Source organism: Tachypleus tridentatus, chromosome 6, assembly GCF_004210375.1.
Source record: "Tachypleus tridentatus isolate NWPU-2018 chromosome 6, ASM421037v1, whole genome shotgun sequence".
Taxonomy (NCBI): Eukaryota; Metazoa; Arthropoda; class Merostomata; order Xiphosura; family Limulidae; genus Tachypleus; species Tachypleus tridentatus.
The window spans coordinates 90,492,865-90,520,119 of NC_134830.1; the positions used below are offsets into that span (position 1 = coordinate 90,492,865).

At 32.7% G+C, this 27,255-nt stretch overlaps 1 protein-coding gene across 2 annotated transcripts in view; it reads right to left on the bottom strand.

Annotated features, from left to right (window-relative positions):
• Positions 1-329: 329 nt before the first annotated feature.
• LOC143253020 (uncharacterized) overlaps positions 330-27,255 on the bottom strand; it is a 52,865-nt gene continuing 25,939 nt past the window's right edge. For both annotated transcript variants that reach the window (XR_013029297.1, XM_076506069.1), the window contains one exon: positions 330-540. The gene's annotated coding sequence lies outside the window, so the exon portion shown is untranslated. The remainder of the gene's footprint in view (positions 541-27,255) is intronic.

Consider the following 27,255-nt stretch of genomic DNA (forward strand, 5'->3'; position numbering starts at 1 on the left):
ACAATTCCAAAGTACTTCATAATAATTTACCTCTTTTTATTTAAAATTACTTCCTACCAGTTTAAAGAACTATTAAATGTTTAGTTATGATGCAAATTATATTTAACAATTCCTTTTACTTACGAGTAGTTTAAAGTACTTGTTACTAGTTTAAGTTATTTCTTTCTATTTTAAACTGTTAACTAGTTTAAATTTCTTCTTACTAGTCTAAATTGCTTCTGACCAATTAACGATACTTTCTTCATGTTTAAACTACTTCTGACCATTTTACTTTACTTCTCAGGTGTTTAAAGAACTTCTGACTGGTTAAAATTACGTCTTACCATGAAACTTAGTCAAATGGATGACAACTGTCTGTCGTAGAAACACAGGTGTAGAAAACGACGTTTCGAAAAATACTCCGACTTTCGTCTTAACGAGTTTAACCTTCTTTGTGACTTCTTTAGATTACTTCTTCCTGTGTAATTAGCCGTAATGAGATAGATGATATGGACATTTCTTGCAGCAAGAAAGGTCCAGTGTTCAGGAGTGGACTTTAGGCTGTGTAAAATGTTATATTTTAAATAAAGAAACCTTTGTCAGGTAATAAATAAAAGTTAGTGCAAGTATAATTTTTCTTTATAAGTTCAAGTTGTATACATATTTCCAAGTATGTTTAATAATATGTTTAATCAAAGCTGTTGAAAAAATATCCCTAAGGTAAATTTCGCATAAGCCAGCTCAGAACGAGCGTGTCAACACGTGTCGCTGATGTTTCTATTTTTCACACGTGATGACACTTTCCAATCTCATGTAATCTACTGAATAATGTGTGCAATTTTAGAAATAAGCTGATCTGCATGTTGATTTTTTTAAAGGCCGAAATAAACCATAGTATTAGGGTAGAACTATCGTATCTAAAAGATGCCGTCTCACGCTGTTTGGCAACCTTAGGGTAGAGGAGTACGGAGTAATATCATAGATGTTGATGGGACCATAGTTTCAAGTTCTAACACAAGAGGATGCGCAGGTTGGGACGCGTTTTTAGACGCCATAACAGTTGGCATTGTTGGAGGATTACGTAATAATACCACAAAGTGGTATGGCTCGTGCAATACATGTCTCATCATGTCGTTAATTAATTAAATCATCCTAAAATAGACGCTTAACATTGATTAGTAAATCATTTATAATTAAATTGTCATAAAACAGGGACACTTAAGACTAATCAATTCATCTAAAAGGGGAAAATACAATAAATAAAATTTATTATTTACATATTTTCAGTACCACATTATTAACTCAAATATAATTAATTCACCATAAAAGATTACAATAATTAAATCTTAATCAATCAAGTATGTTCAATAACATGAAATGTTGTTTATTCTAACATGATAACAACATATATTTAACAAGGCACACAATACATGTCTGTAAGTTTAAATCACCCTAAAAAGAGGCGATATCATGCAATAATTAAATTAAAATTTATACTTTAACTTTATAGAATATTTTTCATTGTCCATAAAACGTTTACTAATTTGTGAGAAAATAATTTACATATGTTTTACAAAGGCTGACTTTCACATATACTTAATAATTATTATTACCGTAGGATTTTAACAAATATACTATGACAGTATTTCTACAAGTTATCAATGTTTAGTTTTAATTATGTTAAATTTCATTATCTGTAATAAAATAATAAATCACTGATTACTGTATCCGTCCATTTTCCGAATAACCATTGATTACTGGTAAATAAACACACAAGTTGTGAAAGTATCTAATAAATAACTTCTTTCAGTGTTCTGTACAACACTAACTACTTCATACATAACCAATAATCAACCTAAAACTAAATAAAATAAATGAACGACTTACTGATTACCAACATTTAAAATATTACAATTTTCAGATTCTCTATCACGAAACACACACAGAAATTTCTAAATGTCATTCGTATTATAAGCTCAGAAGACTAACGGTATTTGACGACAAACTAGAACACGCGTATAGACAATTATTGTGACAACACATTATCATATTTAAAGCTTTCTTCTACAAAATCTTAGAAATAGTAACGTCACCAACACACAGTTTATCAAGGGTGGGTCATTCCAAAGTCTGTTTTGAGTTGACCAAATCTATGTGGTTTGTGAAGTAAGTACTGTCTTGCAATGTAGCACAGGTCAAATAAATATAAGTAAAACATAACAATTCGAAGGCCACAAACTATCTTGGTTAAGAAAATATATAAAACTAGGAAAAACATAGGATTTGGATGCCCAAGTTTATTTTACAATTTTATGTATGTGCTTTGAAACTGAATTAAAGCAGAATTTTAATTCTTTTATCCCAAGTATTACTGGATATACTTTAAAGTTAACATGTTATAACTCCTACTAAGAAATGCATATTTACAAAGATTACAATGCCAATAACTACATAGCCTAATTAAATTGCATCACACACAAAATTCCCTTCAGTTTTAATCATCAACCTTGAGTTGCAACTATTTTATCTTTATTATTGTTTCAATACTCTACATGTTACTGCTAAAAGTACTTCAAGTTATAGTGAATTGTCTGCAGCTCAGAAGCACAACAATACATTTTTTTAGTCTCTCCATGTTATCTTTAAGTTAATGAACACACTGATGTTTTTCACAAGGTCGTTACCAAAAAAAAATATTAATGCAAATATAGATTTAAACTTTACACAAAGTCTTCACTTAGTTACTGTTTTGTTTTTCTCCTGTTTAATAAAGATATTTCTGCATTGGGAAATATTTTGTAAACTTAAAATTAAATGTAGATATTTATCCTTTTACAAAAATGAAACAACCATATCTTTTTTTTATGGGAGTCAACGAGATATAGCCCTACTTTACCTCTGTTCTGACACAGTTACTAAAATGAGTCCAAACATGTATTTAGCCACTTTATAATTTAATGCTTTAAAGTTATAAGCCCTCAAGCTTTCTACTGTGCCGCTGAGGGTCTTTAGACATATGGCAAATTTACACGAACTTTTATTACAAATACGTGATAAATAATTAGACAATATCTTACTTCCTTGTATTGTTGTTAAGTGCTGTGCCAACCACGGGTACCAAAATCCAGTTTTAACATTTTAAGTCTTCAGATTTACTACTGAGCCACTAGAGAGAAACATTTTACTTAGTTAATATTCTCAAGTGTGGTCTTGTGTACTTGTTATAATTTATTTACTCTTCGTGTTATACCTTGTATAATTATTTCATATTATAGTGAATCAAAGTTTGGTGTTTGTTATTTCATGCTATATATATATATATATATACTGAGTATAAATATAATGAATCAGAACAACTTATAACCACAAAGAATAGCTTTCTGTCCCACAGATCTTTGTCGGTGGTGTCCTCTATTAGGATCTTCTTGGAGCTCTTTGTAAATATTTTATTTAATCTATAGTGAAATGCATGCAAGATTTTCTTTCTTTTTGTAAATTCATACTGGACATTTATAACACAGGAACATTTTTTTTATTGCTAGTTTTTAAATTTAACCTAAAACTTAATGCAAAATTGTGTAAATATTGCAATAAGTTACGAATTTTTATTGAGTTATTACATTCTTCGTTTTTAGTGAAAACAAGAAACAATAAGACAACCTGCTTTCCAATAACCGTCTACCTCTATTTTTAAAACCACAGTTTACTTTATATGCTAGTATTTTATAATTAAAACAATGAATTTTGTTCTATCAGACGAAAAAAGCATTCCATTATTTTATTATTATTTACTAATGGAATTCGAAAAGGTATGATTTCGAGGTATCGCTGCTTACTGGTTCTTATCAATGAATAATTCACTCTTACACGAAATTTGAACGATATTAATAAATACTTTGAAGACTAATATAACAAATGAATTTCAAATAATGACTGGTTAATGTGCCCAACCAATCATCATTGATCTAGTTAAAACTTGTATTCATAACATTGCTCAACAATATTTTTGAAACGTTTTGCTTCCTGAAAAGTTTTTGCTGATTGTGACAGGTACCTGGTGGGTATGCACAAATATAGTTTTGGTTTTGTTGCATCTCGTATGAACTCTGAGAAATAGACAGATAACTGTTTACCGGCAATAATGTATTAAATTGCGTTTATGTTTCTAATACTCCATTACGTTCAACATAATTAAAAGTGGTTTGCTCCTGATTTTCGTTTGTATTCAATGTCCAGTGCATCACGTTGCAGTGTCCAACAGTAGTCGGCAAACACTGACGGATTCCAGTTGCCCTGATATCGTTTTTCCATTGTAGCAAAATTGAAGATTTCGATGAAACGGTACGTGATGGGCAAATTTGGATGTGATTTACGTGATCAGCAGCCAAAAATCTATAAGGAACACCCAACAGTGTTCAAGAAGCATAAACTTTGTTGTGCAGTGTAATCTATGGTTGTTTGAAAATAGCGCAAAACTTCTCAACGAGTATCCGCGCTAGCTGTCTGTAACTTAGGACTGATAGAATAGAAGGAAGGTAGCTAATTAACAACACCCACCGCCTAGTACTCTTTACCAATGAAAAGTAGGATTGAACTTCAAAATCTAATGCTTCTACGATTGAAAGAATGAGCATATTTGGAGACCGGATTCAAATCAGAAATTTGCAGAATGCAAGTCAAGCGTATTAACCAACAGGCCATCCGACACCTGAAGAAACTTAACATAAGGATAATAAATGTACTACTTTAAAAATTATTTTACACAAACTAGAAATAAAATGTATAATTTTTTTGTTAAGCTCGGAGCAACACAATGGATTATATGTGTAATAAGCGCCCTCTATCGAGGAATAAAATAATGAAATGCACGTAGAAAGCCTTATAATTTCTAATTTGCTGAATTAATCAACATACAAAAATCGACTGAATTCATAATTTTTAAGTTCTGCTGGTTCCGCAAAGTATATCTTTATTTTATGTGCATCTTATTAAAAGAAAATTAAGTTATATTTATACATAAGAACAATTTGTTTGTTTCAGAACAAAATCATATTTGTTTAATTATATATCAACCGCGAGGAATCGAATTCCGGGATGTCACACTTGAAATCCGTAAACTTACTGCTGTTCCACCAGATGATCGCAAAAAATGTTGTTTTTATTAATAAAAGTAGGTTTGACTGTAGATTTACGACTGCTCTATAGCCCTAAATATTTAACTGGGTTCCATTAGCTTTTAAAAACATGTTTTTGAGCTATATATATATATATATATATATATATACACCAAACTGTTCGGTGACATTTTGACTGCATATAATCGAGTCACGAATGAAAAAAAACATAAAATGAAATATTAATCAATGTTTTAATGAATTATGCTACTTATTATACACACACCCCGTGTTTTGTGTGTAGAAAATGAATAATTTAACATATTTTTGGTCAATTATTTATGCTAAAATACTAGGACTTGAAATATATATGGACTTCATCAGTAATAAACTGTATAAAAACATATCAGTAATCTGAAGGTTAGTTATTTTCGTATGTCTGTATAGCGCTTATCTTAAGACTGTTTTTAATTTGCTAGCTGACGTCTTATCGCATACTTCCTTAACACATATGTTGTTTCTTATTGAAAACAAACTATACCGCTCATAAAACGCTAATATAAGAAGAGTTCCTAGCAACCGTTATGATATTTTTCAATGTCATAAATAGTGTAATATATCATTGTTAATGTATTTTGGAACTAGTATTATTTAGTGATAACTTTAAATTATGTTTATGTTTATTCATGTAATTTAACAGCATTATGAAAAAATTTAAACAGAATTTATGTGATGTAGTGAAGCAAACACGTGCTTTTCAGGTGGAGCCGTAATCATGGCTGAGTGACCAGAGCAGCTGAGGGAAACGATGATGTGTCATGTTACTGTTCTATGATATTAGCCATTTTCTATTTACAACTATACGTTACTTTGAGTGGGTAAAACAAACAGGTTTCTTCTTAATTCTAGCTTATATCTAAAGTTCGCTTGAGAGATTTTAACTTTCATTTTAAAACAATACGCACCTCACATCAGATATTTCCTTATTGCGGTTTTACGAGGATTTTGTGACAGTTTCACAGCTGTAACTATCCCAAATCACCAATGCATGTGTTATTTACATGACTTCAGGCGCAATTTTAGGTTGAACACAAATTTCACATATCACATTTAGTGGGTGTATTCGCGTACAGATGGCAGTACCGTAGGCTATTTTTGTTTTGTTTTTTCAGAAGTGTTTGAAGTTCATCATAAACCTAAACAATGGGCTGTGTGTGCTCTGCCCATCACAGGTATTGAAACCCAGTTTTTATGGAATTGTAAGTGCGCAGACATACCGCTGTATTCCTGGGGGTCGTTAAGAAAGTTCCAGAAGGAGTTTTAGGGATTGTTGTAGCACGAAGTTTTGCAATGAACTTTCTGTAATATGCCCTCTCAAGAAATTAAAACCCAGATATTTACACTTTAAGTCCGTAAAATAAGCACCAACTGAAAGGTGAACATTCGAAGGAGAGCTAAGGTCTATAACAGATATTCTGAATAATTTAGTTAATTCATCCATTTATAGATGTTAAGATATTTTGCTATTCTGGTTTAATATTTAAAAAAATACTTTGTTTAACTCGAATAAACAACTGCAAATTAGAAACACAGTGATGTAGAAAAGACTTAGTTAACATAAAATAGTACTTAACGTGATAAAATACAACACAATATTTCTTCTTCGACCATTTGTTCGTTTTTTGGTTATAAGTACTTAACATGCGCACTCTGCCTGGTGAACTGTTTGCAAAACTACTTGAGTGTTATTGCGTTAGTTGTCCTCAATTTTAAAGTGATAGTTTATAGAGGACGGTAGGTAGTTAACACTATCCGTCACCAATTCTCAAGTTACTCTTTATCATCAAATAGAAGGTTTAATCATCAGATTTCTACACTCCAATGGCTGAAAAAACGAAAGTTTTCAGCAACGAGGTTCGTTCCTGCGACCGACAGATAGGCTATATCTCAAAAGTTACTTTTTTGACAACGTTTAAAAATCTGTAACATATCTCGCACCGAAACAAAGTGTATCATGTAAAAACAATAATCAATTCAGATTAACATGATTGTTTCAATATTCTCAATATTTTTCAAAAATTATTCTCACTTGCCTGGTCACTTTCTCAACAATGTTACGTTACTTAAAATAGATGTAATTTTTAAATGAAAAAAATAATAACGACGAATAAACAAAACAGGCGCTTTGCAGGAGAACCACAAGTAATATCACTCTTGTTGCGTATTATAATTTATCTCGGACGAGTTTCGGATTTATTATGTTACGTATTAATATTTCAAACAGTCGGAAATTTTAATTTTAGTTTAGAAGTTAATTAAATGTTAATAAGCATCAATATTAATATATGCAATTTTATTTGTTAATACAAATATATTTTACTATACAAACAACAATACACTTTATAATAACAGTTATTACTAATAGTTATTACAAACGATGTTTTATATACAAGTGTTTTACAAACGTACAGACAATACTGAGTCTTATGTCTAGTCTAAAACTGAATATTTTATTGACGATCTAATCCACGCCGAGCCAGTTAATTAGCCAGTTAACTTGGTTGACGTCATACTGCCAATAGTTTGCTTTTTTACCGACGAGATATGTCCTTTAATGTCCTCGTAGAAATGAAAACGTCCGAATTTAATTTAGTGAAGTTAAAAAGTTTATAACGTTCTAAATCTGTAAAGTTCTTGGTCAAATTCTGTAGATTTTCCGTTAATGAGCGTTAATCACAATTATAGCTTCCGAGGCTGACTGTAGCTGACCAATAATATTACGTTACTGTTTCTAGGCTAGCTGCTTTTATACGAATCACGTAAGAGACTAAAACGTATAACCATGTTCGAACACGCTAGCATGTTCGTAAAACAAATATCTTTTACAAATTTCGAGAACAGGTAGGACTTGCGCAATACACATTCAACAATATACGTCACACTCATCAAACTGAACAAATGTATGTATTAAAATAGACGGGTAACGCTAAATCTATTACCTTCCATATACGTAAAACAAGCGCTTTGCAGGGGAATAATAAGTAATGAAAATCCGAGAAAATAAAATATGCGCCTTGCAGTGGAATCATAAGTGATAATGTCACTCCATATAAATAAAACAGGGGCTTTGCAGGGGATCCATAAGTAATGACACGTCAAATAATTAAAATAGGCGCTTTGCAAAGAAAACTTAAGTGATATCACTCTAAATTGCATGGAAGTCGATTCTATATTTTATCTGACAAGAACTTCAAAATTTTATATATAGTCTCAAAATTTCACTTTTCTCAACTTATTTATATTTTATTGAATATTGTTTGGTACCTGTAACTACTTGGTAACTACTTTCTGCCAGTTTAAGTTCTCACTAGATAAAAAACTACTTACCGGTTTAAATTACTTCTTATTTACTGGCTTAAATCACTTCTTAGTAGTTCCAGTTATTTATTACTAGTATAAATTACCTTTGAGTAGTTCAAATTACTTCTTCTTAGTTTAAATTAGTTCTAAATAGTTCAAACTTTATCTTGCCAGTTTAAGTTATTTCTGACAAGATTACGCTACTTATGATATCAAGTTAAATGTGAGGTGTGGCTACTAGTAACTCTAGTAAATACATAACATTTTATAGCAAGCTAATTTCAGTTTACGTTTTGTTTATTGTTTTGAATAAGTAAAATTCCCTATACTAACTATACGTTAATTAGCCTTCAGTACCGTAATATTTTACTAATATGCCTACATTGAATAATATATTTCCATATCATTATGATGAAAAAGTGTCATTTTGTCATTTCTTTTTATTTTGTATCAAATATCTAATAGTATCCTTTATCCGCTATGATCATTAGAATGATAAACTCTTTATCTCAATGTGTTCTGTTACAAATATCATTGAGGTGCAGATAAAACACCAGAATGGTTTGCTTCGTTCTGTTTAAGATTTCCTTTCATTCGAACCACTTGGTGGCGCATCATGGAACTAAAGTAAATATAAGTGGTAATGTCACTCCAAATTAATAAAACAGGCGCTTTGCAGGTGAACCATAAGTAATGAAACTTCAAATAAATAAAATAGGCGCTTTGCAAAGAAAACTTAAGTGATATCTCTCTAAATTGCTGGTAGTCGATTCTATATCTTATCTGACAAGAACTTCAAAATTTTATATTTAGTCTCAAAATTTCACTTTTCTCAAGTTGTTTATATTTTATTGAATATTGTTTGGTACCTGTAAGGATATATCTTTCCAAGAGAGGTATCACTGGAAGTAGGATATACACAGCTGTAGAAACACACATTTAACAAATTTAATATTTATTTGTAATTCTGAGACTAGAACTAGAGCGAAAAGTATTAGAAACAGATATCTTTGTTTTTGTTTTTGGAATTTCGCACAAAGCTACTCGAGGGCTATCTGTGCTAGCCGTCCCTAATTTTGCAGTGTAAGACTAGAGGGAAGGCAGCTAGTCATCACCACCCACCGCCAACTCTTGAGCTACTCTTGTACCAACGAATAGTGGGATTGACCGTCACATTATAACGCCCCCACGGCTGGGAGGGCGAGCATGTTTGGCGCGACTCGGGCGCGAACCCGCAATTCTCAGATTACGAAGCGCACGCCTTAACGCGAAACAGATATGAGTACTCAAAGTCACACATCTGAAAGTACTAGTTGTGAGAAGGCAGAAGCTCCTAATGAGAACATATTTCTAGACTGGCATGGCATTCTGAAACTAGCCTTCAAATAGATTTGGTCCCAAAGCTATTAGAAGAATTAGTACTAAATTTATTAGATTAGTGTGCAGAAACAATGTGGTGATATAGTTGTTTTTCTTCTCAGATTTTTCATCTGTATTATTATTTATACGAGAGGTACATGGTCAGATGACAACAAAACTTAGAAATTATTCATACCAGGGCTGCATTAAAATGTTGAATTCCAGACATACACCTCGAATAACATTTTTCACATCAAATATTTCTTTTTGAAATGTTATTATTAACTGTTACGTATTACTAGGTCATTGTTTTCTTAAATATCTTTTACTTGTTTTGTTTCTTTTTAATTTTACTTGACACGAATTTGTGAGAAAAAACGATAGTTTGATACTTAGATCGGGAAGAATCCAGTATATTCAGTCGATAAAACAATAAAAATCTGTATTAGAAAATATTCTTGAACCATGAAAGCTAAGAAAAAGAACAAAAGTATTAAAAGCTATATAACCTTTCGCAACAACAACAGAAACTCCCAACCTGATGGATGAGTTCCAAAACTTTCACTGTAAATTTAGTCACGCATTTACGAATCATCCGATTTCTCACGATTTATACCAAATGTGAAAAAGGTTTACATTTATTTTCCATCAACTGAGAAATTATTTAGCTTCACTGTTTCTCCAGTAGAAAGGACGTGAATGTTGTTGTTTTTTTTTAGCTTCCAATGGAGCTTATAACATGGTTAGGTCACTATTATTTTTGACAATATTTTTCTTCTTTTCACTAATATACAAGAAAAGTACAGATAATATGACCCAAGATTTAGAGATAAATACAAATAATCCAAAACAGTAATCGTTACACTATAGTTTTTATACAGTTAATAAAACGATGCGATCGTAAATGACTGAACTACACAGAATCTTTTTTTAGAACTGTTAGATGAAACTAAAAACTATCTGAAATTTGTTATACTTTAATCATTTATTTAAAAAAACTTCTTTAGATATTCTGACAACTCGAAATACTACACTGAACTGAGCTACATAGTAGCATTATCAAACATTTAATTTTTAATAACATTTAAACTCTTGGGGATAAGAATTTTTTTAATCATGCTGGTACAGACTAGGTAAGACTAATGACTTGTAATATTTTATTTTGACTGCATTGGTCACAAAAAGTGTGTTATTTTTCATCGGTGGCTTTAAATGAATTTTTCAGTGACGCAGCATTCATATTTGTATTGAGAAAGTCTACTTCAAAGATCAACAACTGAAGTACACTGTATACGTAACTGAAAGTAATGTGCTAAAACACGGAACACATGTTGAAACACAAAGATCAACACATTATAATATATTATGCAAACATCAAATACGTGTTTCATCTTTCTAAGTGTGGACTTCAAGTCGTGAATGATGAATTTGAATAGACACGAGGAAATTGGAATTTCAAGATGCTTTCTAGAATTTCCGGATTTAAAATAAAACTATTTATGGGTCTATTTATTTTAGTTAAATTATTTTCACCCATAACAACTTCTCTTCTTCTCGTAACACTTATATTAAAGAGGGCCCGGCATGGCCAAGTTGTTAAGGCACTCGACTCGTAATCTAAGGGTCGCGAATTCGAATCCCCGTCACACCAAACGTGCTCTCCCTTTCAGCCGTGGGGGCGTTATAAAGTTATGGTCAATCTCACTATTTTTTGGTAAAATAGCAGCCCAAAAGTTGGAGGTGGGTGGTGATGACTAACTGCCTTCCCTCTAGTCTTACATTGCTAAATTAGGGACGGCTAGCGCAGACAGCCCTCGTGTAGCTTTGCCCCAAATTCAAAACAAACCAAACACTAGATATTTAAACTTTTTATTCAAATGACTTCATGGCACGTTCTGTGGTTTATAAAAATCCAAAATTAATTATAATTGGCTCATCAGTATTTTATATGTCATCAGTTGGCATTCGGTGTTATTTAATTTCTTTTATGATAATATGAATTATTCATTGCGTTGAAACATGTTCTATCTTTGGGCAGATTTTACGTAATACAGGAAGTTTTCAGATTATACAGAAGCCTAAACTTTCATGAAATTTCGAGAATTCACCAATCACTATTCATGTAAAAAGAAGAAAGAAACAACCTCTAATGGACAAAGTTAAAATATTAAAAAAAATAAAGTTATAATCCATAGTAATTGGTTAGTTGTCATCGTACTTTTAGTTTTCATGATTTTGGTTGTAAAGTAAGGAAACAAGTGTCAAAAGTCATTTGTTGCTTTGTTGTTCTAGCATAACAGCTGCTCCTTTTATTATTCTAGTCACTCTTGGACTTCAGTAAAGAGAGGGTTCAGTATGAAAAGCACTTGGTGTTCTTTAACTTACCGGCAGAGGAGGAGGGTCGAAATATCTAGTTTTGTTTTTTGATCTCAGTCCAGGCTTAGCTGTTGGACGTGTTTTAACGTTGACTACTGTCTTGGCTTTTCTCCAATCATAATCATGTCAGTGCGGATTTATAAGCTAATCTTACTGGTTTGGAGATCCTTATTGTATTTATTTGTTCTTTGAACGTGTTTTAAACCAACCAATTGAAATTTCCAGAGGATCAAACTGTTCTATAAAACTTTTCCTTGTGATTGAAAGATTAGTCTGTGTATTTGAACCTTTGATACTTTTAAATGCAAGTGAGCTTACAATAAAATGTAAAGGAGCTACGTAACGTTAGTAAAATAAGAGTAGGTGTGAGGGGGCAGTCGCACCGTCTTGCACCCATACATGTATAAACATATCTAAATGGTGTAAAAACAGTCTCTAGTACAATTAAACAGTACCATTTTTGTGAAAATTTTAAACATTCTGAAGAAACATGTCTCTGCTAGTGTTGTATTGCTATGGCATTTGTTTCTTTCTTGGTTTTCTAGTTTTCAAAATAAAGAATAATGCATTTTATTTATAACTTCTCCATGGTCGGTTCCAAGCCCAGTTGAGAAAAGATGGTGTTTGTCATCAAACTGGCAACTTGGACACAAAAACATTATAAAACAAATATGGATAAGAATCAAGTGGTATGCCAGAAAGTTAGGATATCCCGCTCTATACGATGGTGCCCCCTATTCCACAGGAGGGTGTGAAAAGAAAGGGACACCGCTGAACCGAATATGGTTAAAGAGGAGGTCTGGAAACTAAGGATAGTAACATGGAATGTCGATACGATTACTGGTAGAAGCAGAGAACCAACAGATGTACTAGAAAGAAGAAAGGTAGAGATTACGTGTATTAAAGACATGAAGTGGAAAGGACAGAGTACAAAAAACATAAGTGAAAGCTAAGAGCTGTTACACTCGGGATGATCAAAAGGTAAAAGCAGTGTTGGAATTTAATTAAATAATAACTTAAGATGGAAGTGGTCGAGTAGAGAAAACTTCGGACTGATTCATGGGCGAGAAGGTGGCAACTGAGAATTGGTTGAAGAACTTAGTGTCTGGTTATGGTCTGCAGATAGGATGCTCTGTCGCGAAGTTGAAGAAAAACTACAGGATATAATCGTAGGGATGCCAGAAAGTGAGATGATGATGGTGGGAGCATACCTGGGTAAGATAAAAAGTGGGACACACGACAAGAGAATATAGGGAATAAAAAACGAGGAAGGAGAGATATGACTAAAAATGACAGGAAGTGAAATGTGTTCCTGACAAATACCGGGTTCCGAAAGAGAGGAACACCTTATCACTTACAGAAGGTACTAGTACCAGACTCAGATTGGTTACATCATAGTCCGAATGGAGGGCAGAAAAAACGTTGAATGTTAAAGTGATACCAGGAGTTACAGTAGCCTACCAATATAGAATGTTCATAATGGAGAGTAAGAAGAAAGAAAAGAGGAAAGGAGTCGAGAATATTAATGTGTGAAAGGAGAAATCAAGAGATATACAGAAAGAACTGAAATAGTGTCCGATTCAAGAGGTACAAAACATTTGTGGCAAAATAAACGGACCCGAACAGCGGGATGTATGGTGGTGGAGCGAAAATGAACAGCAAACTATCAAGTAAAAAAAATCCTTCAAGGAACAAAAGATGAGGAATGATGGCTATACAAGAATGGCGTACAAAAAGTAAAATGGAGGGAAGAGAGCGGTGGTGATGGCGAAGAATGAGATAATTAAAAGTTTGTATGACAACATAGATATCAAAATGGGAAGGAAATTATAATGGATTTAACTTTATATTTTTAATTTAATACTTACGCTTGTTTCAGAATGGTTTTCTTTTTTGCATGTGACGTATATTGTTGGGTGTGGATTGCGCAAGTCATGCATGTTCTTTAGTTTTTTACAATATTCTTTAGAATAAGAATCAACGATATTTGTTTCACGAAAACTCTAGCTCATTTTCAAAAAAAAAAAAAAACTCGTGTTAATCGTATAATAGCAGCTAACCGAGAGACAATAGAAGATTATTATTAGTCAGCTACAGTCAGTATACAATAACCCTCGGAAGCTATAATTGTAATTAACGCGGAAAACTACAGAAGCTGACCAGGAACGTTTACAGATTTCGAACATTAGAAACTGTTTAACTTCAGTAAATTTCGCACGTTAGAATTTCTAAAAGAACGTTAAATATTGTCACCGGTGAAACTTACGTGTGCTTCAAGCTTCGAATCCCCGTCGCATCAAACATGCTCGCCCTTTCAGCTGTGGGGGCGTTATAATGTGACAGTCAATCCCACTATTCATTGGTGAAAGAGTAGCCCAAGAGTTGGCGATGGGTGGTGATTTATCTTACACTGCTAAATTAGGGACGGTTAGCGCAAATAGCCCTCGTGTAGCTTTGCGCAAAATTCAAAAAACAAACGAACAAGCTTCAAGCTTAGCTAGCCGTCAAAAGAAGTGTCCAGGTGTATCAACAAAGAGTTGATTTGTTTTCCCTGAACGTCGATAAAAGATTCAGTTCTGGACCAGATATAAGACTCATTATTGTTTATAAGTTTGTAAACCTCTTGTATGTAAATCATCATTTGTAATGAGTATTAATAATAACCGTGTATATTGCGCGAAATTCAAAAACAAACAATACCTAATTTTGAAGAAATAACCAACGAACAGTAATTATGCACGTGAAATCATGGTATATAAAAGCAAAAACAACTTTGTCTAATGGTGTTAACATAAACGTTTATACTGTATTTTGTTTACCATATATAGATTACCAATAATATGTTTTCATTTTCGAAAGTTAACTATGTTTCGAATTTAGAAAACTGAATTATTTTCAGCACCCATTAAGAATGTCCAAACTTTATGAATTTCAGTTTCGATTAAACTAAACACTTTTTGTGCTTTAACTAATTTTGTGGAGAAAGTGAAGTTTTAAACATGTGAACTTTTCATTAATTACTTTCATACTATTTAATAGAAGTTAATTTTTGTTGTAGAGAGGTAAATATAATAGGAAAACTTAGAAAAATATATAATTAATATTTGGTGGTTTTTTTCTTAAGAATTTTCCAGAAAGTGCGAAATATACAATTGAATTTCTTTGAGCTAAAGAATGTTCGCACTACTTCATTAGGTTAGCGATATCAGTCAGACAGAATCATAACTGTAATTATGTGAAAATAAAAATAGAGGATCCAACTACTTTCTATGTGGGGAGTCACTCTTTTGTAGTTATGCTAGTGGTTAAAAGTTATCTGTGGTAATAATAATTTATACTCACTCGCTCATTTAATGTTATAAACTACTTGTTAGAACGCTTTTATGCACATTACTTGTTTCAATACTTAGAAGTGAATCAGCCCCTGGTAGCTCAGCAGAAAGTCTGAGGTATTATGAAGTTAAAAACTTTGTTCTTATACACAAATAGCTTTGCGGGTAACAACAAATAAATAAGTCAGTTATAACAGTTATTATTTAGATTTCCGTATTCACTTAGGTTCATGAGCTTCCTCTAGTTGTTAATTTTGATATCTCATTTATTCCGGACAGTACTGCAAGTTTTTACACTGTTTATTCTTCAAAATCAAGGTGTTTCTGTTACATGATACAGGTTATTTGTACTAATTACCCTTTAGTCTTGGCCTGTGTTGGGCAGTGTTACACGTTTCCTGTACTATTTATCCATCGTATTTGACCCGCTTCTACTTTATATTATAAAGTGCAAGTTCTCAAGTTTATTACCGTCTGCACTTTAGTCGTCTTCTATACCGCTTTAAATTTTTGAACGATTTACACTTCTGCTTTTTACACGTTTTAGTGTTATGAGTTGATTACACTAATAATCATTTAGTCTTCACTCATTCTCTAAGCTTCACAAGTAACGTGTTCTTAATTACCCCTCGAGCCGCTGAATAGGTTGATTAAAGCTAATATTAGCGTTCAAGGTTAACGGGCTTTTGGAATGAAGCACAAGATGGATCTTGGAAAGCTGGCGGTTGTCCAACCCAATTATCTTCTTCCCCAGCCTTCACCCTCTTTCTTTGAAGTTATCTATTTTTGATCATAAAATATTCATAAACAAAAGCGTCATAACAAACTTCACATAACTGAATTATTCGTAAATCCTGGATCAAAATTATTCACACACATAATCTTTTGTGTGTGCGTGTGTGTTTAATCATTCATCATTAAAAGGAAGGGTTGCTATCTAAGATTATAATATGTATTTATGCACGTGCAAACAAATATAAACCTTGAAGAATAAGACGAGATTTGACCACATTATATTTCTGTCTAACTGTAAAAAAAAAAACGATGACATAATATAAACAAATTAACTTCTGTTCCTAACCACTTCATGTACGGATGTTTCATCAGTAGCTTTTTTTTTACTTATAAATATGTGTGTGTGTGGGTGGATGTTTTCTTATAACAAATCCACATCGGACTATCTGCTGAGTTCACTGATGGGAATCGAAGTTTACTAAATAACAGGCTAAGAAATAAAATTAGCCTGAAGTCAAATGCCAAACTAACCATTTTTATTTCCAGTAAAATACTTTGTTAATCCTTGTATTAAATCAGTTTTCTGTGCTGTTATTATTTGTTTTTTTTACAAACCTTATGTTTCCTTCTTTTCTCCTACGAGAGATAAATCTATAGAGTCTACTCACTGTCATTTGTTGGAGTCTAACCCTAATTTTTACTGTTTACTTTTAAAGGTAGATGGTAAGAAAGGTTAATATTGATGTTTCAGCACGTGCAAATCAAGTCAAGGCGTTGATTTTGGTTTGATGCTATTTGACTTTCTTAAAAATAGAAAAAAAAAACATCCGAAATTTATTGTTAAATTTTAGTTAACAGATTTTTTATGTTAAATTTTGGTTAACAACAGATTTTTGATGTTACATTTTAGTTAACAACAGATATTTGGATGCCATTTACTTTTTGTTTCATTTATTTTTAAATCTTTCTTTTGTGGTCACCCAGTTTGGTTCAGTATATACAGTACACCCTGTGGTAAGACTTTCTTAGTGATGAAAGTTGTGTTGTTGTTACCTGACACATTTGCCTATAGGTGAAGTTGATAACTAACAACATAATTTCACCGTTTATTTTATTTCGTCTTCCTAACTTTTTATCAATATCAGCAAAATACCGATACAATCCATTTACATTTCTGTCAATATTGATACGACAGAATATCGTTCTATTAAAAGAAAGTTATGAAAGCGGAAGTGGAAAAGCCGGAGGCATGACGTCAGACTCATGAAGCCGGGTTTTTTTTGGTTTTTTTTTTATCCAAATTCTAGGTCACTTAGCAGTCTCAACCTGCTTGACAAGACTTATGCATCATTATCTTGATGACCTACATCTGGAGATGTTTTTCTACAGACGATGTAAGGTAACGTCCCTGTGGGTGGGTGAAATATGTTTCGTTAGAATTAGGCTTTGCTCTGGGTAAACGACGAGTTTTTCGCAGCGCACGTGACACCTACTCATGTTGAACATTTCTCCATGGAATGTATACGTAAGCACTTTTAAAAAAAACTGATATTTTTTACAAATTAAACTGAAAGTTTTAATTTTTATTTCATTATAATTTTGAATTCCTAAATTTCAATATGGTTTTGAAGATATTATTTTGTTTCCACAGTTTTTAACTTTTTTACTTGTTTATTTCTACTAAGGTGAAAACTTTTATGTCGCAATGGAAATCCAAAGCAGGTGACCCACTACTCGTAATGTTAGGTTCGTGTACCACGTTGAAACCAGTGTTCGTTACTCTTTGGATTTTGTTTTCTCATGAACATATATTTTTATCGAATTTATATTAAGCGATTAGCAAGAATTTAATTAACGTAACTTTAAACAGGGCCAGTTATTCGTTTGTTGAACTCAATGCAAAGGTACTTGAACCTAATACTTCTAGGCTTTTCACATTTAAAAGTAGTAGACTAGAAGGAAGGCAACTAGTAAACGTCTTCCATCGCCATTGGTCTACAAAAATCGAATAGCGGGATTTACCGTCAGGTAACAGCGTCCCATCGACTGAAAAGGCCCCCCGCTAGTACAGCGGTATGTCTCCGGATTTACAACGCTAAAATCAGGGGTTCGACTCCCCTCGATTGGTTCAGCAGATAGCCCGATGTGGCTTTGCTATAAGAAAACACAAACACACACACTCGACTGAAAGGAGGAACATGTTCTATGATGGATTTTAAAACTGCCACCTACAGGTTGCGAGTCAAATTGGATTAAAGTAATTGTTCTACGGTTGATTTCTTAATATGTCAAATAAATGAAAAAAGGGAAATGTTTGTTTCTTATATATAAGCAGCATGTTAAGTAATAACTCATATAAATCTCTTTTATTCCTAAATAATCTATGAGCTTTCATTTATTCATGGATTTAACGTTATTTCATTGCAAAACCTAACTTAAACAGCACGTTCTCGTGAATGAAATCCATCCTTTTTTATTATTTTATATTCATTTAGAATTTAGATAACCAAAACAATGTTTCTTCAGCGTCAGGGACTACACATTAACTCTTGATGCTTTTTGTAAGTGCAACGTTGTTTCCGTCTTGTGCATATGATGTATGTGCGTGGGTTAGTATAGTTTATTTATACTTATATAATATTATGAATATATATCACGTGTCCCCCCAAAAATGATCATTTTCAAATTCCAGCAAACATCGCTGTTGATTCATTCTCTTTCACATCAACCGCTTTTACTGTAGAGTCCTTGGAATAAGCAACTTCAATACCAAGCAATCGAAATTTACATAATACTGGCTTTTGATTATAAAACAACAATTAATATTCATTTACCATCTTAAATTCTTTGAAAGCCGAAAATACAAGTCTCGTAACGTTTTACAAGTGTCTGTTAAGTACATAACAAAGTAAATAACGTTCTATTCCATAGAAATCTTGCTTATCAAGGTTTACACAATACAATAAAAGCTTCTTTCCACTCTTTTTGACCTCATAACTGAATCCCCTGGAAGCAAAAGTGATTTTTATCTTATTTAAGCTTCTTCATTGGCAAACACAATTGTTAAGGTAAAATCCATAATTTATCTTCAAGATTTTGTGCGTCAAAAATGTTGTGTAGTACAGGATGGTATTATGTGCCTGCTACAGTTTTCTGTGATTTCTTTCCCAAAATCATAGTTTTTCAGAATTTGCAAGTTGAAGATATGGCTTCGCTCAAATAGCATTTTAACTTTTCCCGTCTTGAGTGGATGCAAATTGTCAATAAACTGACTGTTTTAGAAATTTAAAGCTACGTAAGTAAAAATATGGCCTGCGCAAACTTTGTATTCGCTGCCCCTGTAAGAATAATAAGAACTGCTAATTACTATACTTATTTTGACACCCTTTGGAGTGGGCGCCCTGTGCAGAGGCATACGTCGCCTATCCTTAGACCTAGCCCAGGCTAGGAGTAATCACACCGCAGAATTCAGCTCCAAGTTGATATAGATTTTGAATGTGAAATATGTTTTGTGTGCAAAACATGTTTTTGTATTTGAGTTTTGGGTTTATTTGTTTGTTTGTTTGGAATTAAGACCAACATCCCACCACAAGCAGTTAAGTAAAAAAGTTCAAACTAAAGCTATTTCCATATTTACTTTATCTCTTTGACTTGCATAGAAGATATTCTTTTTCATAGTTCTGGAACTTTACTTGTTTATAGATAAAAATGATTGCAACAAACTGCAAATGAAATAAAAACTTCGACTTGCAATACCAACGACCCTTTCATATTTGTTAATAGTTAAACTACCTCTTCGTGTATATATATCTCATATTTTGCTTGTTTTAGAGCAGTTTTGGAATTTATGTTCTGTTTATTCTGTTCTTTAGTTTAGATATCATCGTTTATCATGGTCCTGGAATAAAATATTTCTTAACTTCATCGCAGATTTCTTCTGGAGTTATCATAATTAGGTCAGAATAACGGATGGCAAAGCAAAACCAGAAGCAGTCTGTATAAAACTGAGATCTTGTTTTTCATCGTGTGGCGCTGAATAGATTCGGGTCCCAACAGTTCTGTGTTCGCTCAGCTGATCTCGGAGTAAAGCAGTGTATTATTAAGTGTTCCAAGTACATGTCAACTAACGTTACATCCGTATTTTTGTAACGGAAGATTCACCTGATGTTTACTAAAAAATTGACTCAAACATGCCAGGTATTCTTGAACGATTTTATTCTGTCTGTTTAAATGACTGCATGTCATGTAAGTTATACAAATTATTTTTTAATAATTTACTAATTAACTATTAAACACAGGAAGTAATATTATATTTAGGAAAATATATAACAGCCATTTAGAAAATTATGTATGTAAGAAAAACAAAGGTGATCCTAAAACTTCGAACTTTATACATAAAAGTTCAAATGAAGATATCATTGCTAGTATTTAACCGTCAGCATTGACATTCTGTCTTACTTGGGAATAAGCATGTTTACTGAGAGAAGAATAACTTTTGAAAACACGTGAAGAAAATAAGTTTGTAACTGGTAATAGATCGTCATAACCTTTGGGTCAAAGTCAATGGGAAAGATACAACAACAGGGAACGTGCTTGCTAAGTTGTGAAGGTTGGAAATAGGTCAAGAACAGGGGTCACATTCAATCTTACAAGGTCGAAGACTACAAATGATATTCATGTATAAAAACGGTGGTAGGCCACAGAATCTAGTGGCTTTGTTCTTCCTATACTTACATAGGCAGCGCTGACGTTTGTTTCTTTAAACGCGTGCTCATTTGTAAAAAACCGTGCATGAGGGTATTGGGAAGAGCAGAAATAAAAAAAAATCAGTATTCTTTACTACATTAAATACGTAATAACTGGACCAAACAAATGATTCCTTTAATGTGTCAAGATTGGTATCCACGTTAATTGTTAATTTTTCAACTTATATTGATCTACTAAGGTGCCTTTGTTAGTAAATCTGGCGATTCTTTATTTCTCTGATCCTTTAAATCTGATGTTCTCCTTTCTTATGTCTCTGATCCCTTAAACCTAGTGTTGCCCCTTTTCTGTCTCTGATACTTTAAATCTGATGTTCTCCTTTCTTATGTCTCTGATCCCTTAAACCTAGTGTTGCCCCTTTTCTGTCTCTGATTCTTTAAATCTGATGTTTTCCTTTCTTATGTCTCTGATCCCTTAAACCTAGTGTTGCCCCTTTTCTGTCTCTGATTCTTTAAATCTGATGTCCTCCTTTCTTATGTCTCTGATCCTTTAAATCTGGTACTTACTTTTCTTATGTCTCTGATACTTTAAACTTTATGCTTACTTTTCTTATGGCTCTGCTCTTTCGTATCTGGTGTTTCTTACGTTAAACATGTATTTTTATAGTGGAAGACTCATCTGATGTTTGCTAAAACGTTAACTGAAATATATCAGGTATCTTGAACACTTTTATATTATCTATTTAAAATATTAAATAATATTATTTTATACAAAATATAAGTAATATTTTAAAGAATAATAGCATGGGCATTTCAATAATTATAGGAATCAATATTATATTTAGTAAAGTATACAACTCAGCCACTTAGAAAGTTATATTTCTGATTCTTTAGAGCTGGTTCTTATGGCTTTGCTCCTTTGTATCCCATGACCTAGACTTCTACACACAAGTCGAAGCTCAAAGGTAGTCAAGCCACGGACTCAACGCTTTTTATGATAAAAATACCATTATGAGTATGAAAATATTATGTGATGACGTTAAGGGTTCTTAAAACTCTTCTGTGGATAGAAAAATGCCTAATATATTTTAACTACTTTTAGGTCTCTCCCTCTTTGTTGGGACTTTCGTTAAGTCAAATATAAAAAAATGGAAATGAATGTGGAGAGAGAGACGGGTGTATTTTAGTCTTTACTTGACTTAAAAGTAGCGGTTGGGTAAACACCTCTTCCACGGAATAGTTTTACACAACGTAGTTTTATGAAAAAATCAGAGGAATACTGATTATCTGAACTCACGACCCATAGAAATAGAGAGAGAGAGAACGTAGCAGTTGTTCTCTCTCTGACCTCAAGCAAAACATCGGGATCAGATATAACCGGGATCACTCAAAAATATTGTTTCTCTTCGCCCACCCGTGGTGGTTATTGATTAGGAAACTTATATATATCAGGCTCGCGGGATAAAAACATATGAAAAAAATATGTATACGATTAATAATAAATTTAACTAGCTCGCGGTTTAAGAGTATCTTTTAGCAAGCAAGTCGTGGCGGAAAAACCGAAAACAGACTCTGACATATATCACAAAATCAACGCTAAAAATCTGGATTTATGGTCGTGTCCTCGGCCAGGATCATTAAATCCAATGCTACAGATTTGTTGGCCCCACAGAACCAACGGAGTCAGTGCTTATGTACACACACCCATACGTAGACATACGATTTACGATGATCATTTAAATTTCATATATGTATATATATATACCATGAAATGAGAAAGTTAAGGAATTATCAGTGATACCAAAGTAAGCAAAACATTTCGTGTTTGACAGTACTTGTAATTTTTTAACCGTTCTATTTAGTTGTTTAGTGATGAACTAGAACAGAAATACACAAACATCACAGATACTTCAGATATACACATTACAATATTTACCTACACAATAAGGGTTATGAACTCAAACACAACACTTGGGAGAAGGAGTCGAATTGTCATAGCAATATTTTTTAAAGTCTTAACAGTCCAACATCTAACTTTTTAAATAAACGGCTTTCATATCAATCACTTAAATTATTTGTGTAGAACAAAATGGATCCTTTTGTAAAAAAAAAAAAAAAACATATAATCTTACACTATACTGCTGTCTACACCTGTAGATTCACTGCTGTGAATCTGTCCTACATACAACAAGAATTAAATAAATTTATGAATAAATATTAAATATTATCTTACACAACGATCTTGTAACCCTAGAGGATAAGATGTGACTGTTTTATTGGGCACTGCTTTGAGACAAACCTGATGGTAACATTTCGGACACTTTCTTCTATTATACAAATTCATAAATGAATTGTACATCATATTTAATAAGTGAAACAAAGTTGAATTATTTTCATTACATGAAGAAACATAGTCCATCAGAGCCAACGAAGTTTGTCACTTACCAATTGTGGGAGATTTGTTTGTTTTGAATTTCGCCCAAACCTACACGAGGGCTATCTGTGCTAGCCGTCCTTAATTAAGCAATCTAAGACCAGAGTAATACAACTAATCATCACCACCCATCGTCAACTCTTGGACTACTCTTTTACGAACGAACTATGCGATTGATTGTAACATTATAACGTCTTTACGTCTGAATGGGCGGACAAGTTTGGTGTGAAATTGTTTGCGAACAAAATAATTATCCATATTATAAAACGGAATATTTTTCATCAGAGTAAAGAGCCCGTATGAACATAGAACAGATAGCCGTATTTAATCTTCCCTCTCTTTAGTTACATTTTAGTACTCTCATATGTGTGTATTTATATATATAGTTTCACGACATAATACTTCTAATGGACCTTAAGGTTTCACAATATCTCCTGTAACCTCTGTTTATGGTTATCTCGATTTTCCCATAAACTTGAATAAACAATCTTAGCCTCAACATTTATATCACGATTTACAAAAAATGCTGCGTATCTTATCTTTCCGCCATCTTATCCTGTGAAGGTTATCACAAGTTTGTAATCTTAATACGAAACTGGATTTAACAGAAAACTTTTTTAAATTTTATCCGTTTAAATTCAGTCGTTAAATCATACTCAGTTGCAAAGAATTGAAGTCAAACGAAACAGTTTTAAATCAACAACTAAGTATCAGTTTTAACGTCTCCACGCTCGACTGAGAAGCTCAGCTTATTCTGTTAAATAGTAAAACGAAGTAAACTTATTAGAACATGATGTGCCTCATGTGTAAGCATCTTTGCTTAGAGTAATGGTCTGTCTAGTTATGTCTTCTATGTTAATACCCAAAAATATAACTCTATATATTGTTTTTTTCAATGCGATCTTAATACTAAATATTATTAACTTATTTTTTGGCTGAAATTTCGATCGGTGTCTGAAAAATTTTACATTTATCCCATTGTATAAATGGTTTTTGGTTTTTTGAAATTCGCACAAAGCTACTCGAGGGCTATCTGTGCTAGCCGTCCCTAATTTAGCAGTGTAAGGCTAGAGGGAAAGCAGCTAGTCATCACCACCCACCGCCAACTCTTGGGCTACTCTTTTACCAACGAATAGTGGGATTGACCGTCACATTATAACGCCCCCACGGCTGGGAGGACGAGCATGTTTGGCGCGACTCGGGCGCGAACCCGCGACCCTCAGATTACGAAGCGCACGCCTTAACACGCTTGGCCATGCCAGGCCCGCCATTGTATAAAGCACGAAAAGTAATATGAATATTTTAACAGTCTCTGATTTCACTGGTATGATTTTTATCAAATTGATTTAGCACTTAGTGTTTCCTTACTATTTAGGGTTTTTTGGAGGTATATTTTCGAGATTTTTGTGCAAATGTTAATTTGCTACTATACTAACATTACGCTCTAAAGAAACACTCACTGAGCTGTGAACCTCGCTTCGCACACAACATGAGACTTAATAAAAACTTTCACTCGGTTAGCATACATTCACCTTAACTACTACATGGTTCATGATAAAGAAACTTGCTGGTTTTGGATGCAGAATTTACTGAATGTAAGACAGGTTTGTATGTTGATTGTACGAATGAGACTTTAATATTACAAAAACTTGTTGTTTTTTATAACCAAAATATATACGCATAATTTATTAACTTACGAAAAGATCCATTTTATACTTTCTAATCAGAATAAAATATATATAATGTATAAGTATTTCTTTCTCTTTTATGTCCATTTTCTTAGTCATAAAATATCAAAGACTAATTAATTCTGAAATTTGTATTTTAGCTTACGGGTACAGAGGAGTTTTATAAAATAATCACTTCAAGTGTTTTAACCTACTCATACAGAGATATTTTAAAAATAGTCACTTCAAGTGCTTTAACCTACTTGTACAGAGGTGTTTTATAAAATAATCGCTTAATGTGCTTTAACTTACTTGTACAGAGATATTTTATGAAATAATCACTTAATGTCCTTTAACCTCCTCACACAGAGGTGTTTTATATAAAAAAAATCACTTAAGTGCTTTAAACTATTCATACAGAGATATTTTATAAAATAATCACTGAATGTGCTTTAACCTCCTCACACAGAGGTGTTTTATATAAAAAAATCACTTAACTGCTTTAAACTATTCATACAGAGATATTTTATAAAATAATCACTGAATGTGCTTTAACCTCCTCACACAGAGGTGTTTTATATAAAAAAAATCACTTAAGTGCTTTAAACTATTCATACAGAGATATTTTATAAAATAATCACTTAATGTGCTTTAACCTCCTCACACAGAGGTGTTTTATATAAAAAAAAATCACTTAAGTGCTTTAAACTATTCATACAGAGATATTTTATAAAATAATCACTTAATGTGCTTTAACCTCCTCACACAGAGGTGTTTTATATAAAAAAAATCACTTAAGTGTTTTAAACTATTCATACAGAGATATTTTATAAAATAATCACTTAATGTGCTTTAACCTCCTCATCAATCCCAGGCTGAGTTTCTTGAGTAAAGCATCATTCAGCCCAATCAGAGGAAGCAAGGTTTGCTTTTTCATTTTTATATACGTGGTAAGCTTTCAAAGAACAAAACTTAATCTGAGTGAACTATGCAGCAAAGCCAATCTTACAAGCACTTTATTCTGGTGTTTTCACAAGTTTATAGCGGATAGAGGAATGAAAAACATGGCAATATCAGTCATTTACATTTATGATGGTAATCTACTCGATAGAGGTAAAGACCAGAGTAAGGTCTTACTGCACAAATGCATTGACAAATTTAATCATCGTGGAATGCAAGAGAGACAAGCTACATCAGTACACCTGCGAACTACAAGCAGATACGGAAGCCATCTTTAGCTTGGACGAGATACATAAAAAGATAAATACATCTACTATAGTCCAGATGGTGTAAGAATCACCAACTTTAAAAATTTACAGAAGCCAAACTGTTGAATTTAATGTTAGGATATTAATATAGCTATCAAAAATAGCATTTTTAAATTATGGACTGCTGCTTTTATCACATTCTTACCAAGCTCATCAAAAATATAACTCTTGTCTTAAAGGTCACAAAACGACATTCACGAGATTTCAAAGAAGGTTTAACTAAGAGGCTTGCCTATAAGATTGAATAAGAAAATATTCTTAATAAAATAATAAACTGAAAATATTCAGTTCTGCTGAATATGCAAATGATTCATAAGAATTCGTTGACGTTGTTAAAAACATGCTTATAGTAGCTTTTGGATCTGGAAGATGTTTACAATCTAGTCTTATCTGCCCATTCATGCTGACAGATGCTGAGAACAGGCGTAGTTTATCTTGTGTAAGATGAGCCGTAGCTGTACTAACTATTAGAAACCTTATGATGAAGTATGGAAGCTGTTGATTAGACTAAGTGAGAGTTATTACTCTCACTGTATGAATATAGTCTGTATTGACAGTCCAACTAGATTCCGCGTTCTAATCTTTACTGACAGCATTCTGGTGTACAATACACGTTATAGAAAAACTGAAATCGAAAACAATAATGAGCCATTCCTTAGCAGGGTGAGCAACTGGTACAATGACACAGGAATATTTGTCAATTCTGCCAAAGCTACATCCACGTTCTGTACACTCACAAATAAACATACTGATAAAGACAAACCATCACTGTCCTTTGTGGACACAGCTACCCTATTGTTTATCAGCCACATTAACATGATATTAACAAGAACTACCAAAAATAAATGCATTAAAAGTTTCATCAGTGAATAACACTGAAGAACGTTCACTCCCTTATATTCTACCAAACTTTTATCTACTCCTTCCT